Source organism: Rosa chinensis, chromosome 1 (genome assembly GCF_002994745.2).
Source record: "Rosa chinensis cultivar Old Blush chromosome 1, RchiOBHm-V2, whole genome shotgun sequence".
NCBI lineage: Eukaryota > Viridiplantae > Streptophyta > Magnoliopsida > Rosales > Rosaceae > Rosa > Rosa chinensis.
The window spans coordinates 64,734,818-64,748,206 of record NC_037088.1 but is presented as its reverse complement, the minus strand read 5'-3'; the positions used below and the strand labels follow the sequence as shown (position 1 = coordinate 64,748,206).

General features: G+C 40.2%; 1 pseudogene; it reads left to right on the top strand.

Annotated features, from left to right (window-relative positions):
* The first annotated feature begins 489 nt into the window (after nt 1-489).
* On the top strand, nt 490-12,445 carry LOC112181587 (annotated as a pseudogene).
* Nucleotides 12,446-13,389: the final 944 nt, after the last annotated feature.

Genomic DNA, 13,389 nt, shown 5'->3' with positions numbered 1-13,389 from the left:
TGTGTGATCATCATGTTTTTGATCCTGTAAAGCCCCTATCAGTTTTTGACATTGAGTATTTGATTACATATTGAGCTAGGATTACAAGGCAGAGGCAGCTCTCGGTTTAGAGTGTCAGTTTCATACTTGTCAACTTTCCAGAGGATCGAATATTGCCTTTGAAGTTGAGCCGAAGATGTCATGACACGACCGAAACAAAGCCCAAATCAAATTCTACGTTTCTTACAAATCAAAAAATAAAAAAGTCTACGTTTCTTAGCTATTAGGACTTTGGTAAAATACTAGTTTAGATTGGACTTTGTAGTTTGTACCGGACTTGACTAAAAAGCCACAATTATTTACCCTAAAGTAAAGGCCGAAAGATTCATGATGAGGTACAAAGTACAGACTATAAAGCAACTGTCTTGTGACTAAGTTGTTGAAACTGAGAGTATCGTAATCCTCTTCACTTCTGAAACCATGAGCACTAATACAGCAGTAGCATCAGTTATGAGGTTCATATTACTTCTAGTGTTTGTTGGATGGCTCATCATTTGGATTGTGTTGCCAACCAAAACTTACGGTGATTCCTGGAGACCCTACCTACAAGCCAAACTCAACTCAACATATTTCGGATATCGAGACAGATTTGTACTCATTAATGCTTCTCTTCTTTCATTAATTATTGATAACCTATATGCTAACTAGTTATATATACTAATTGCAGGGACAAATCTGCTGCTTTTCTCGTTCCCGATGATGTTCATAGCAGCTTTGAGTTGTGTTTATCTCCATCTAATTCAGAAGGAGAAATCATCATACTCGACATACTACTCCACAAGCTTTGCTAGCTTCTGGAGGCGTCCGGCGAGTGTGAAAGCTCCTCTGGGAATTGTGACTACGATGGAGCTTGGTTTCGCTGTAATGTTTGTTGCACTCTTGGTGTGGTCTCTTACCAATTACATACATGTCGGGTTTGCCTACCTCCATAATATGTATAAGAAACCTGTTCCCGGCCTGAAAGAGAGAGAGTCTGTATTCAGTAAATAACAATCATTTACTTTAATCAGGCAACGAACAGTGTTGTTATATAACATTTAAACTACACGATTGATGTGTATACCTTTACAGGTGGGAAGCGAAGCTTCATTATGTATCGTACTGGCTTGGGTTAACCGGAAACATATATGTGGCATTTCTCTTCTTCCCTGTAACTCGAGGCTCTTCGATTTTGGCTCTGGTTGGCTTAACGTCGGAGTCGAGTATCAAGTACCATATTTGGCTCGGCCATCTCTCCATGGTTCTATTTGCTGCTCATTCCCTAGGCTACATTATCTTCTGGGCCATCACTCATCAAATGGCTCAGGTACGTAGGTTATTATAATTAGTGGCGGATCTAGGATTTGAAAATAAGGAGGGCTACATATTTATGTGTCCCTTTGGGCGAAGCCCAAAATTTTTTTTTTAGTACAATAATGCACAGGTGTGCGAATGCAAGAGTGGGGAGATGAGAACTTGAGAGTTCAAGTGTTCAAAGATTGAATTTAGTCCGTAATTTAGCCCTTTTTGCGAAGAAGAAGAACAAGAAGAATGAGAATTTGTGATGGACGGAGAGAATGGAAGAGCCAGAGAGGAGTTTAACTTCGATAATTTGAGAGTTTGGGTGGCTTCATTAAACAAACATACATATAAACAAAAAATATACATCATATATATAGTTTTTTTTTTTTTTTTCAACCCAAAAGTTTGTTCTGAATATAAAGCCATAGGTAGGATGAAATAGTTAGCAAATAAACCCAAGCCCAATCTGCAAAGTTAACTCTATAAACTTGAATTGATTACTCGACATTCGAATGAGGCCAAGCTCTTGGCCGATATATTGAGATAGCACAACAATTGATAAAATGATAAGTATTGAAATCAATTAAACCCACAACAATTGCACGGCAGAAAGAAGACTCACTGATCGACCTTGATAAGTTTTGAAATCAATTAAACTCACTTACCCACGTCAATTAAACATTTAAACCCACATCAATTAAAGTATACATCTAATTTTTTTTTTTTTAGGCCTAAAAATCTCGGACGGGCTCCAGCCCGCCCAAGCTACTACTTAGATCCGCCCATGATTATAATTTGATTAACGAAACATTAGATCGTGCCTTGTTTCTATTGGTGAGGATTTTTTTCTTCTTTTGCTTGGTTAGAATTTAAAAGTCGGGCTTTGAATCAAATTATATTCACGTCTTTTATGCTTTTCCTTATTGTTTGATATTTCAAGGGTTGGCCGAAATGTTGACGATTATGTATTGTGAACATAGATTGCAAGGGCCGGCCGAAATGTTGACTCATTTGATATTTCTAATTCCGATAAAATTCTCTAAAGTTAATTTCAAAAAGAAAAAAAATACGTATGATACATCAATACATTTTATTAAATATTTATCAGCTAATTATTAAAAGCGTCCCTAAATCATAATTTACATTTTTTTTCAAGCTCAAATCAAATATTATGTAAACTCATTGTGATCGATCATGCAATGTATCAAATTTTAGAACTACCAGCTAGAATTGTTGAAGGATGTCGACATAGTGTGCCTCTACAAACTAAGGTTTAGGATTGTAATAGGAAAGTGTTATAGGTATTCAATTGTATTTGAATTCTCTTACCTTTTGTATACCTTGTAACTCCTTATATAAGGGCTCCTATTATCAATAATAAACACACAATTCAATTCTCCTACAACACGTTATCAGCACGACGCTCTAACCCTATCCGAAAAAAAGAAGAAAAAAACCCTAAACACCAAAATCTGCCTCAAGTAGCCTCCCTGCCGCCTGCAAGCCCCCTGCAGCCCGCCTGCAACCTTAACAGCCCGCGCTGCACATCAAACCACAGCTTCACCGCAGCCTCACCATAACTTCACCGCAGCCACACCGCAGCACCAAGTCCCTGCTGCTGCTCGACTTCTGCCGCAAGCGTCACCACCCTGCCTAGCCCGGTTGCTGCCCCCCCCCCTCTCGCGCTGCAGCTCACAGTCCTGCAGCCTTGCCCAGCGCGCCCGTGCGCCTGCCATCCTAGCACGACGCCCCCGCAGCAGCTAGCCACTGCTGCTGCCTTCGCACAGCAGCCCCCGCCAAGCAACTCTTGCAGCCCGTGCCCCTGCAGCAGCAACTCTTGCAGCCCGTGCCCCCGCAGCAGCAACTTTTGCTGTTGAAAGAAAAAAAACCCAAAAGAAGAAAGAGAAGAAAACGTGGAAGAAGAAGGAAGAGAATAAGAGAATGAGAAGTGGGCCCCAGAAGAAGAAAGAGAAGAAAACGTGGAAGAAGAAGAAAGAGAATAAGAAAAGGAAAAGTGGGCCCCAGAAGAAAAAAAAAAGGAAAAGAAAGAAGAAAAAAGAAGAAAGAGAAGGGACCCGGCCGGCCAGAAAAAGGAGAAAGAAAGAAGAAAAAAGAAAGAGGAAAGCCCAAAGAACAGACGGCCCAGAAAGAAAAAAAAAACACGCCTGCTCCAACACGCGCGTGTCTTCAAACCAAGAACCATCACGTAAGTTTTTGTGAATTAAAGTTGTTGTTTTCATGTATTTTACATTCTTTTATTTTCTGCAAATATTGGAATATATGTTGCCAAATGATTTTGATATTTAACAAAGCGAAATTGTGGGGATTCACGCTTAACGAACTAAGAGTGTTTGTATGAACTAAGAGTGTTCATAATTAAACGAACTAAGAGTGTTCGTGTGAACTAAGAGCGTTCACAATGCTTGGACTAAGAGCGTCCGTAAGCATCAAATTGTAACCATATTAAAACATTATTGTTTGGTCTAATCCAAAAGAGATTCTTGGAAATTGATTTCTTGGTAGCATAGCTCGGAAATCTTATTGTTTTAGTTTTCGTGGAAGTTTAACTCCGAAACTAATATATCTTCTCTTCTTATTTTCAGGATGTCGAATGAATCTAGACTCGACTTTCCTATGCTTGACTCAACAGGCTCGGATTACCACAGTTGGGTAACCGATGTTGAGAACCATCTCACTTCAAAGGGAATATTACCCATAATCCAGGCACCTAACCCGGATCTTGTGTTCGTGCGAACACCTTCAAAATATGCTCAAGCAGTTATCTTGATGCGACGCCATATGGACAAAGCACTCAGATTGGAGTATACGTCGATCAAGAATGCAAGAGAGCTATGGGTAGCGCTAGAAGAGCGCTTTGGCAATGTCCAAGATTCCCTCCTCCCTGACTTGAAGGTTCAATGGAACAACCTGCGCTTTGCTGATTTCAAGTCTGTAGCTGAATATAATTAAGAAGCTCTTCGCATACAGTCCATGTTGAGGTTTTGTGGACAACCTGTCACAGAGCAAGAGCTAATTGAGAAAACTCTCTCCACCTTCCCCGTTTCAGCCATTGTGGTATCAAAGCAATACCGTACTGAAATCAATGCTGGACGGATCACGAGGTTTCATCAACTTATCAATGTTATATATGTAGCTAAGAAACATGATAACATACTCGTGAGGAATTATAATTCAAGGCCCATTGGAACTAAGAGCGTTCATGAGGCGAATTATAATGCACCCAAAGGAGGGCGCAAGGAGCGGTACCCTAAGAATGGGGGACATGAGGGACGTATGGGCCCATATAACCACCCTAACCAGGAAGGAAACCGCAAGTTTGGTGTGGATACACATGGTGGTAATGCCACACGTGGGAGAGGGGGTCGTGGTATCCCTAGCCGTAATGGTGGCGCCATGGGTTGTGGTGGTGGCACCAACCCTCCTAGGGAACGCCCGCAACGTGCACCTCAATTAAAGGGAGGCAACCACAAGGATGAGTGTCATCGATGTGGATCAATTGAGCATTGGTTCAAGCAATGCAAGGCAAGCGAGGAACTAGCTGCAAGATACAGGGCTTATAGGGACCTGAGAGAGCAAGGAGTGTACCTTGCAGAAGAAGAAGAAGATGGTGGAGATATCAATCTCACCATAGAGGACTTCAAAGCTGAAGATGAAGTGCACAAGGATGCATCAGACTTTGATTAGATTAGTCCTTTTATTTTCCAACTTTTGTAATGGCAATATGTCTTAGTCAATAAATGACAATTGTATTAACTCTTTCTTATGTGGCGGACCCAATAAAATGTGATGTCTAGGAAAGTCATTGAGATTATTGGTACTTAGGAAAACCTCGCTCCACCAACGTCTCTCTCTACTTTCCTTGTCATATTTGATTGGAGTTACCAAACAGATAGAGTGACTACAATTAAGGTTCTAAAAAACGCTAGGCGCTAGTCGGGCGGAGACCCAGGGACTAGCGCCTAGGGGATTAGGCGGGGACTAGGCGGTTTTTTATTTTTTTATTTTTTAATTATTTTTATGACATATAGTTATATATAATTAAAAATATTTAACGTACAAAAATTATTAAAAATTAATCAAAATAATTAAAATAGAGAAAAGGGTATTTAGGAATTTAACAATCAGATAAGTACCAATCATCCCACATTCAGAACCTCCCATCTCCAGTTAGACTTAAGCCAAAAACGCAAAGACCATCGTCTCAACTAGCTTTACTATTTCACTATCTCTATGGAAAGCTCAGTTCTTTATAGTGCACTCTTTCAATTTCAATCTCAACACCTTCGCTCTAAACCCAAAACCCCATATCACAATTAATGAAAAACCCAATCTATATTCTGTTTCTATCATCAAAAAGTTTCAATCTTTGCCGTGCTCTTTGAAATTTCAAACACCCAGAAACAAACTCAAAACACAATTCGTTATTTCTCTGTTTCTGTGTTACCCAATTCACCAGATTTCAATTGTTCTATGTGGGTGTTTCTGGAAATCAAGCTTGAAATCCAAATATGGCTAACGTAGAGCAAATCATTCAGATTCATGACACATCATCGCTGACCTCAATCACTCAATGTTCTCGTTCTCCTCCTTCGAAGACATCCTAAACTCCGTGCCGACAAGCCGCCGCATCCCGTCGCAGCCACCAAGAAAGCCTCCATAATCTTCAACCGCGTCTGAGTTGGTAACTCACTCCTCCGTGCCTGGACCTCCTTTACGATGCAACTCAAGCCGTTGTATATCTAGAAAAGCCTAGCGCCCAGCGCCTAGATCTAAACGCCCAGCCGCCTAGACTCCGCCTAGACCACCTAGGCGGCCGCCGAGGAGCCAAACGCCTACCACTCTCGCCTAGCCTATAATCGGAATGGTGACCTGACGCCCAGTGCCTAGGCGCAGCCTTGTCGGCCTCCTAGGCCGTTTTTTAGAACATTGACTACAATGTGTCTTACTTTGATTTTATTTTGGATTAGATTTTGGAAACTTTGATGTAATCATTGGCTATTAATAAAGTGTCAATTCTTTTACTTAATGTCTTGGACATACCTTAATTCGAACTTTATTATATAAGAGCCAATGGTTTTCATGTCGAAACACATTATGAGAATGGTCAGAGTTCCTTTGCATCACCTCTAATGACTACGGACATAAATGAGTATTAGAGAAACTTATGGGTCGCTCTTGTGGGTTGTATGCAACCACTATTTGAGTTATTGAATCCAACCATGTCATGAGAGACAACTTATGGGATTCTGACACATATAGGCTTTGACATGATGATCCGTGTATTAAAGACTTTACACGGACATCCATTTTCAGAACGAAGAAAAGTAAGAACCAAGAATTGGTTCGAGGAGCTGCACATGCACCTCATGGAGCCATAATTGTGCAAAGACCGGCCATACATGGCCGGCGCCGCCTACCCCCTGCAGCAAATACATGGCATTGACGCCATAAACTCCTCTCTCTACTTCTCAAGTCTATTGTGACATTATGGCTTAACCAAAACCTTCATTGGTTGATTATAAAGCCCATGTTTCGTTCTGTAAAGCCTGCTATTTAGGATTGAGACCATCCTATGCAAAGGAGATTGAGGAAATAATTCCATTCTTACAAAGAATCTAAGGGAATTCTATGGATTTGATCAACCAACTTGCGGACCGTATAGATGTTTTATGGTGTTGGTTGATACGCAAACACGCTGGTCACATGTTGTGTCATTATCCACTCGTAATGCTGCTTATACTACACTCCTAGCACATAACATATGGCTACGGGCTCACTACCCAGACCATCCCATTCAGTCAATTTGACTTGATAATCGATAATTTTAGATGACTATTGCATATCATTGGGTATTGATATTAAGTATCATATTCTCATGTACACACCCAATTGGTCTGGCGGAAAAGCCACCATTAAACGACTATGATGGTAGCCCGGACATTGGTAATGCGCACCAATATTTCCGCTTGGGTTATGCAATATCGCATGCAGGTATGCTAATTCTTCTACGACTCATAGCAGCCACTCAACTTTTATTTGCGTTACAGCTAGTGACTGGGTTCGAGTCTAATATCTCGTATTTATGCATATTTGAATGTGCGGTTCATGTGCCAATTGCGCCGCCACAGCGCATCAACATAAGTCATTGCAACGAATGCATATATATATTTGTTGGACATGAGTCTCCAACTATAAGTCCGCTATGTAGAACCCTTGACAGGCGATCTCTATTTCGCTAGATTTGCGAATTGTCACTTTGATGAGACAGTCTTCCCGTCGTTAGGGGGAGATTAGAACGTCAATGTTCAACAGGAACGACAGGAATTGTCGTGGTCTGTTCCCACTATGTCTCATCTTGATCCCCTAAAAGTGACGAGATCACATATACTTGCTGTAAACATGCCTGCAAGGATTGATATCCGCACAAGAGGACATGGTGCCACCCAGAGAAGATGGGTACTGCACCACTACCATGGATGGTAGTATGGTGACGCCAGAAAGGTGGCATAATGGCGTCATAGGCCATGGGTTCCGCTAGAGAGAGTAGGAGACCCATAGGTTCGATGGATTCTCGTCCTAAGAAGAGAGCGAGTCTGGCACAACTTGATCCATTGATCATTGATACTCAAAATCCGTCTCATGAGAATATTTTGGATTGTGGTTATGTCCAAGAGACATCGTTGGGGGACGCCTCAATGTTAGAACCAATTCCTGAAAATATAGAGATCTCTACGAACTACACTAGTGTACATGAGGACGTGGAATTATTGAGACCAATGACATCGAACCTTACTCCGTTGAAGAATGCCAACGTAGAGAAAATTGGCTTTAAATGGAAAGATGCGATCCAGGTTGAATTGGATTCACTAACGAAGAGGAAGGATTTCGGGCCTGAGATACCAACACCTCCTAACATAAAACCTATTGACATTAATAGGTCTTCGTTAGATAGCGTGATGAGAAAAAGAGATGGCAATCTCACCTTATGGCGCAAGGTTTCTCACAACGCCCTGGAATCGACTACGAGAAGACATATCCTCTCGTAATGGATGTCATTGCACTCCACTCCCTTGTCAGTTTGGTAGTTTCCAAATAACTAAACATGCAGTTTACGAATGTGGTCACTACGTATCTCTATGGAGATCTAGATACAGAATATAATGAAGGTTCTTGTGGACTTTATTTACCCAAGTCAAGTGGCTTTAGACCACGGAGCGCATTTGCAACGAGGTTGAAATGCTCACCAAAATGACTACTTGATTGGGAAGGGATATGATGAACTATGCCCACGCGTTTCCATGACAAGTTCTGGATTTGCAATTGTCGCGGTTTATGTTGATAAACACAATTGGAACCCTTGAGAGTTAAGGGAAACCGCTGAACACCTGAAATCCGAGTTTGAGAGGAATGATCATGGGAGAACACAGTTTTGTCTAAATTCAGAACTTGTATACCGTGCCAAGAGACATTTTTGATAAAGTCAAAGATGCACCATGGTCGTCCGTAGTCTTGGCCCTAAAAGGGATCCTTTTCGTCCCAGGGATGATGACGAAGACGTGTTAATAGCAGAAGTGCTTACTTATGTACAATAGGCGCATTATTGTGCTTAGCACAATACAAGACCGGACACCTCAATTATTATGAACTTGTTGGCTAGACATAGCCCCGCGCCAACGCAACGCCATTAGATTGGTATAAAGACATTCTTTCGATATTTAAGAGGTACGATTGATATAGGTTTGTTCTATCCCTACAGAGAAAAGAGATGACGGAAGTGTGGGATCGGACCCTACAAGGTAAAATGCCACCTTCCGTGCTCCTCCTCTCCTCCATCAAAATGACAACAAGCACTTCTAAATATTGAAGTGAACCAAATCCGATCAGAGGATAATGTAGCGGACTTATTTACTAAGTCGTTACCAAAATCCACCTTCGAGAAACATGTGAAGTGCATCGGATTGAGAAAGTTATCCGAACTCCCATGATTGTAGCAATCAGGGGGAGATATTGACATCAGGGGGAGGCATGATGTCTACATGTTCGATCTCGAAGAGTGAATGACGTGTTGTGCTCTTTTTGTCCTTCGACCAGGGTTATTTTTGTCCCACAGGGTTTTTGTTACCTGGCAAGGTTTTTAACGAGGCAACAATCAAAGTGTCATCACCAAGTTTGAGCGGCACAAGGGGGAGTGTTGAAGGATGTCGACATAGTGTGCCTCTACAAACTAGGGTTTAGGATTGTAATAGGAAAGTGTTATAGGTATTCAATTGTATTCGGATTCTCTTACATTTTGTATACCTTGTAACTCCCTATATAAGGGCTCCTATTATCAATAATGAACACACAATTTCATTCTCCTACAACAAGAATATATTTTGCAGATTATTAAAAATATGTATAATAACTATAATCTCAATGGAAATTGCTATCTTGATGGGATTCACATCCAAAATCAATTGGTAATAGATGAAATGCCCCGGCCGTGAGCCATACACACGTGGAATAACCCGATCTGATACCATGATAAAGTAATCTGAGGTTCACATTCAAAACCAATTGGCAATAGATAAAGTGGCCCAAACCCTTATAAATTCACTGGCAATATCCCTTTTTTCTCATATAGACCATATTCTCCCAACATCTTGCTATTGATGGAAAACTATACTATTAAGAATCAACTAAATCAATGGTGATGATGCAGATGCTAGAATGGAGCTCAACTCGGGTATCAAACGTAGCAGGGGAGATTGCAATAGTGTTTGCAATTGCAATGTAGGTAACAAGCATTCCTCGTGTTAGACGAAAAATGTTTGAACTATTTTTCTATACCCACCAGCTCTACGTTCTCTACATCGTCTTCTACGTACTGCACACCGGTGCTTAATTATTTCTTCTGTACGATCCTTCCTGGGATCTTCCTCTTCATCATAGATCGGTACCTGAGATTTTTACAATCTTATCAACGTGCCAAGTTAGTCTCCGCACGCATTTCACCTTGTGAGACCATTGAACTCAACTTCTCCAAGAGCCGAGGTAATTACTAATTAGGATTCACTATATGGGTTGATTCGTTGTTGAGCTACTTTTTGAAATTAAAGTCGCAATTTCATTCTCAAGTTATGAAAAATAGCATCTTACTTGATCTATTGCAAGAAATGAGATGTAACCTAAGTAACTTTCTCCTTACCTGTCAATAAGCAAGGCCTTTTTTAGTGTTATCGGTAAGTTAAGAAGACAAATAGCCCTTTTTCCCTTACATTGAAAACTGGCAAACAGTCATTTTTGATTTGTTCCACAGGCCTAGATTATAATCCCACTAGCATCTTGTTTATCAATGTCCCTAGTGTATCCAAGATGCAATGGCACCCATTTACAGTGACTTCAAACTCTAACATGGAGGCAGATAAGCTAAGTGTTGTGATTAAGAGTCTAGGAAGTTGGTCTCAGAAACTTTACCAGCAACTTTCTTCTAATTCTGTGGATCATATTCAAGTTTCTGTTGAAGGGCCTTATGGACCTCGTTCATCTCATTTTCTAAGGTCAGTTCAATAACTCGAAAGCAGATCACCTTCCCCTGACGATTTTAGGTTACTATCATTTTTAGAACTTCTTTATTGGTTAAATTCAGAATTTCAGATCGATTTGATACTTGCAGATAGCATGTTTGGCCATTCTGTTTCTAATCGTTATAATCTTGGCTACTACAGTCAAACTCTTAAAAAAAAAAAAATACATGCTATTCAAAAACACAAGTTAACCACATGTGAAACCAAAACGATACAACTAGGATTATATCATGTTATGTTAGCTCAAATTGACAATTAAATAAGATGACATTTCTCATAGCTAAGTGGCAGTAGAATATTAGAAGTTTAAGTGCATCTGTTGATTAAACTTGATTGGTCTTTTGTTGCCTCAGGCACAAGGCTCTGGTGATGATTAGTGGAGGCAGTGGAATTACACCGATGATCTCCATAATCCGAGAAATCATTTTCCAAAGCACCAAACCAGACTGCCATGTTCCGCCTGTTCGGTTGATATGTGCCTTCAAGAACTCAGCTGATCTCACCATGCTACAACTCTTGCTTCCAATTTCTGTCACACCTTCTAATTTTACCCAGCTGCAGTTTCAAATTGAAGCATATGTGACCAGGGAGACACACAAGCAGCCTCCACCAGAACCCCACAAGTCTCTCCAAACCTTATGGTTTAAGCCAAACCAACTGAACTCACCCATTTCTTTGGTTCTAGGACAAAACACTTGGCTATGGCTTGGTGCTATAATCTCATCCTCATTTGTCTTATTTCTCTTTGTTTTGGGCATTGTCAATCGTTTCTATATATACCCAATCGACCACAACACTGGTGAACACTACCATGTCTCCTTCATTTGCCTGTGGTACAAGTTTTTGGTCTGTGCTGTCAAGAGTATAGAAGATAGTTGAAGTCAAGAAAGTCAAGGTCAAAAGGTGCATACATCAGCTAAATAGTATAAATAGAGATAATCTCTTTTACTGTAATGAGAGACAACCATTTGTACAACTACCAGAAAGTTTAATACCAGGGCTCCTCACTCTTTCTCTCTGTTTCTTCGTATTCAATCTCTAGCTAAGGTTTCAGTTTTTCACCATTGTTGATTTACCTCCAAGTTTCTATCATCATGACCTTGAGTTTTAGCATGTGCCTCCATTTTCATAGTCTCTAGTGCAGTCTTCATTTGGTGCAAGAGACAGAACGCCATCGAAGAAGGGAAGCGAACTCAGAATGCGAGATCAACACCAACAACTGATATCGAACTTGCGAGTTCTCCCCATAATCATGAGTCCCTGATCGCTCAAGCTACCCAAGTGCATTATGGAACTAGGCCTGACCTGAAGAGTAAGTAGTACAAATAATTATAACTAGCTAATTAACTACCCCTTTGGTGATTGTGATCGTAACGATTGTTTGTATCATTGCAGAAATTCTGTTATTGGAAACCAAAGGATCTGATATTGGAGTGTTGGTTAGTGGCCCAAGGAAGTTGAGACATGAGGTTGCCACAGTCTGTTCATCCAGTTTGGCACATAATCTGCACTTTGAGTCCATTAGCTTTAACTGGTGATGCATATACTAGTTAATAGTTTTACTAATTAGTAGGCATATAGCCAAAAAAATACGCATTCCATATGCATCATATAGCTCGAAAATTCTACAATGGCCGGCGCTATATGTATTAAATTATTAATGCTCTATGTCACATGATATCTTCTTAGTTATTAGTGTTATCCTATGACTCTAATGTTCTAAATAATAATTTATTCTATTAAATACAAAGTTGTATATTTATATCATGGTGAAAAAGAAAAAAGAAAAAAAAGAAAAAAAACATATGACTAACTACAGTTCATCGTCTAAATTTTCCCTGATTAAAGCCATTGTTTCCCTTATGATTTTGCTACACCAAAGTGGGTTCCAAATGTATAGCAAGTAGAATTGAGCTAGGAAAACACAAGACATAAACCCTATAAGAATCCAATAACCAGAAATTCAGAGATGAACCTGAATATGTTGGCCGCAGGAAGCTACGAAATGCACGGGTTTGATTGAGCTGCTCATAAAGGAGATTCCATTTGTGAATTCTCCAAAAGCTTTGAGAGTAGCCGCAGAAATGGAATTTTTTTTTTTGTCACAGAATTCAAAAATAGGGAAGGTAGTGAGGTTTTGAGGTCGAAGAAATCTGAGGTACGGTTTTTATTTACACGCTTTTTTAGTAGGGATGGCAAAAATCCCCAGCGGGGCGGAGCTCCATTGGATGTCCGCCCCTAATGGGGGGAGAATTCGGGGATGGATGGGGAATGGGGATGGGGATCCCCAATCCCCGCTATCTAAGATTGGGGATGGTATTGTGATCCCCATCCCCAAACCCGCCCCAATAATATATATATATATATATATATATATATTTAAATTATATATAGTTAAATTTATTTTTTATAATATAAATCATAAATATATACATTTACTACTTTACTTTAATGGTGTTTTGACTTTTGTACTCACTAAATT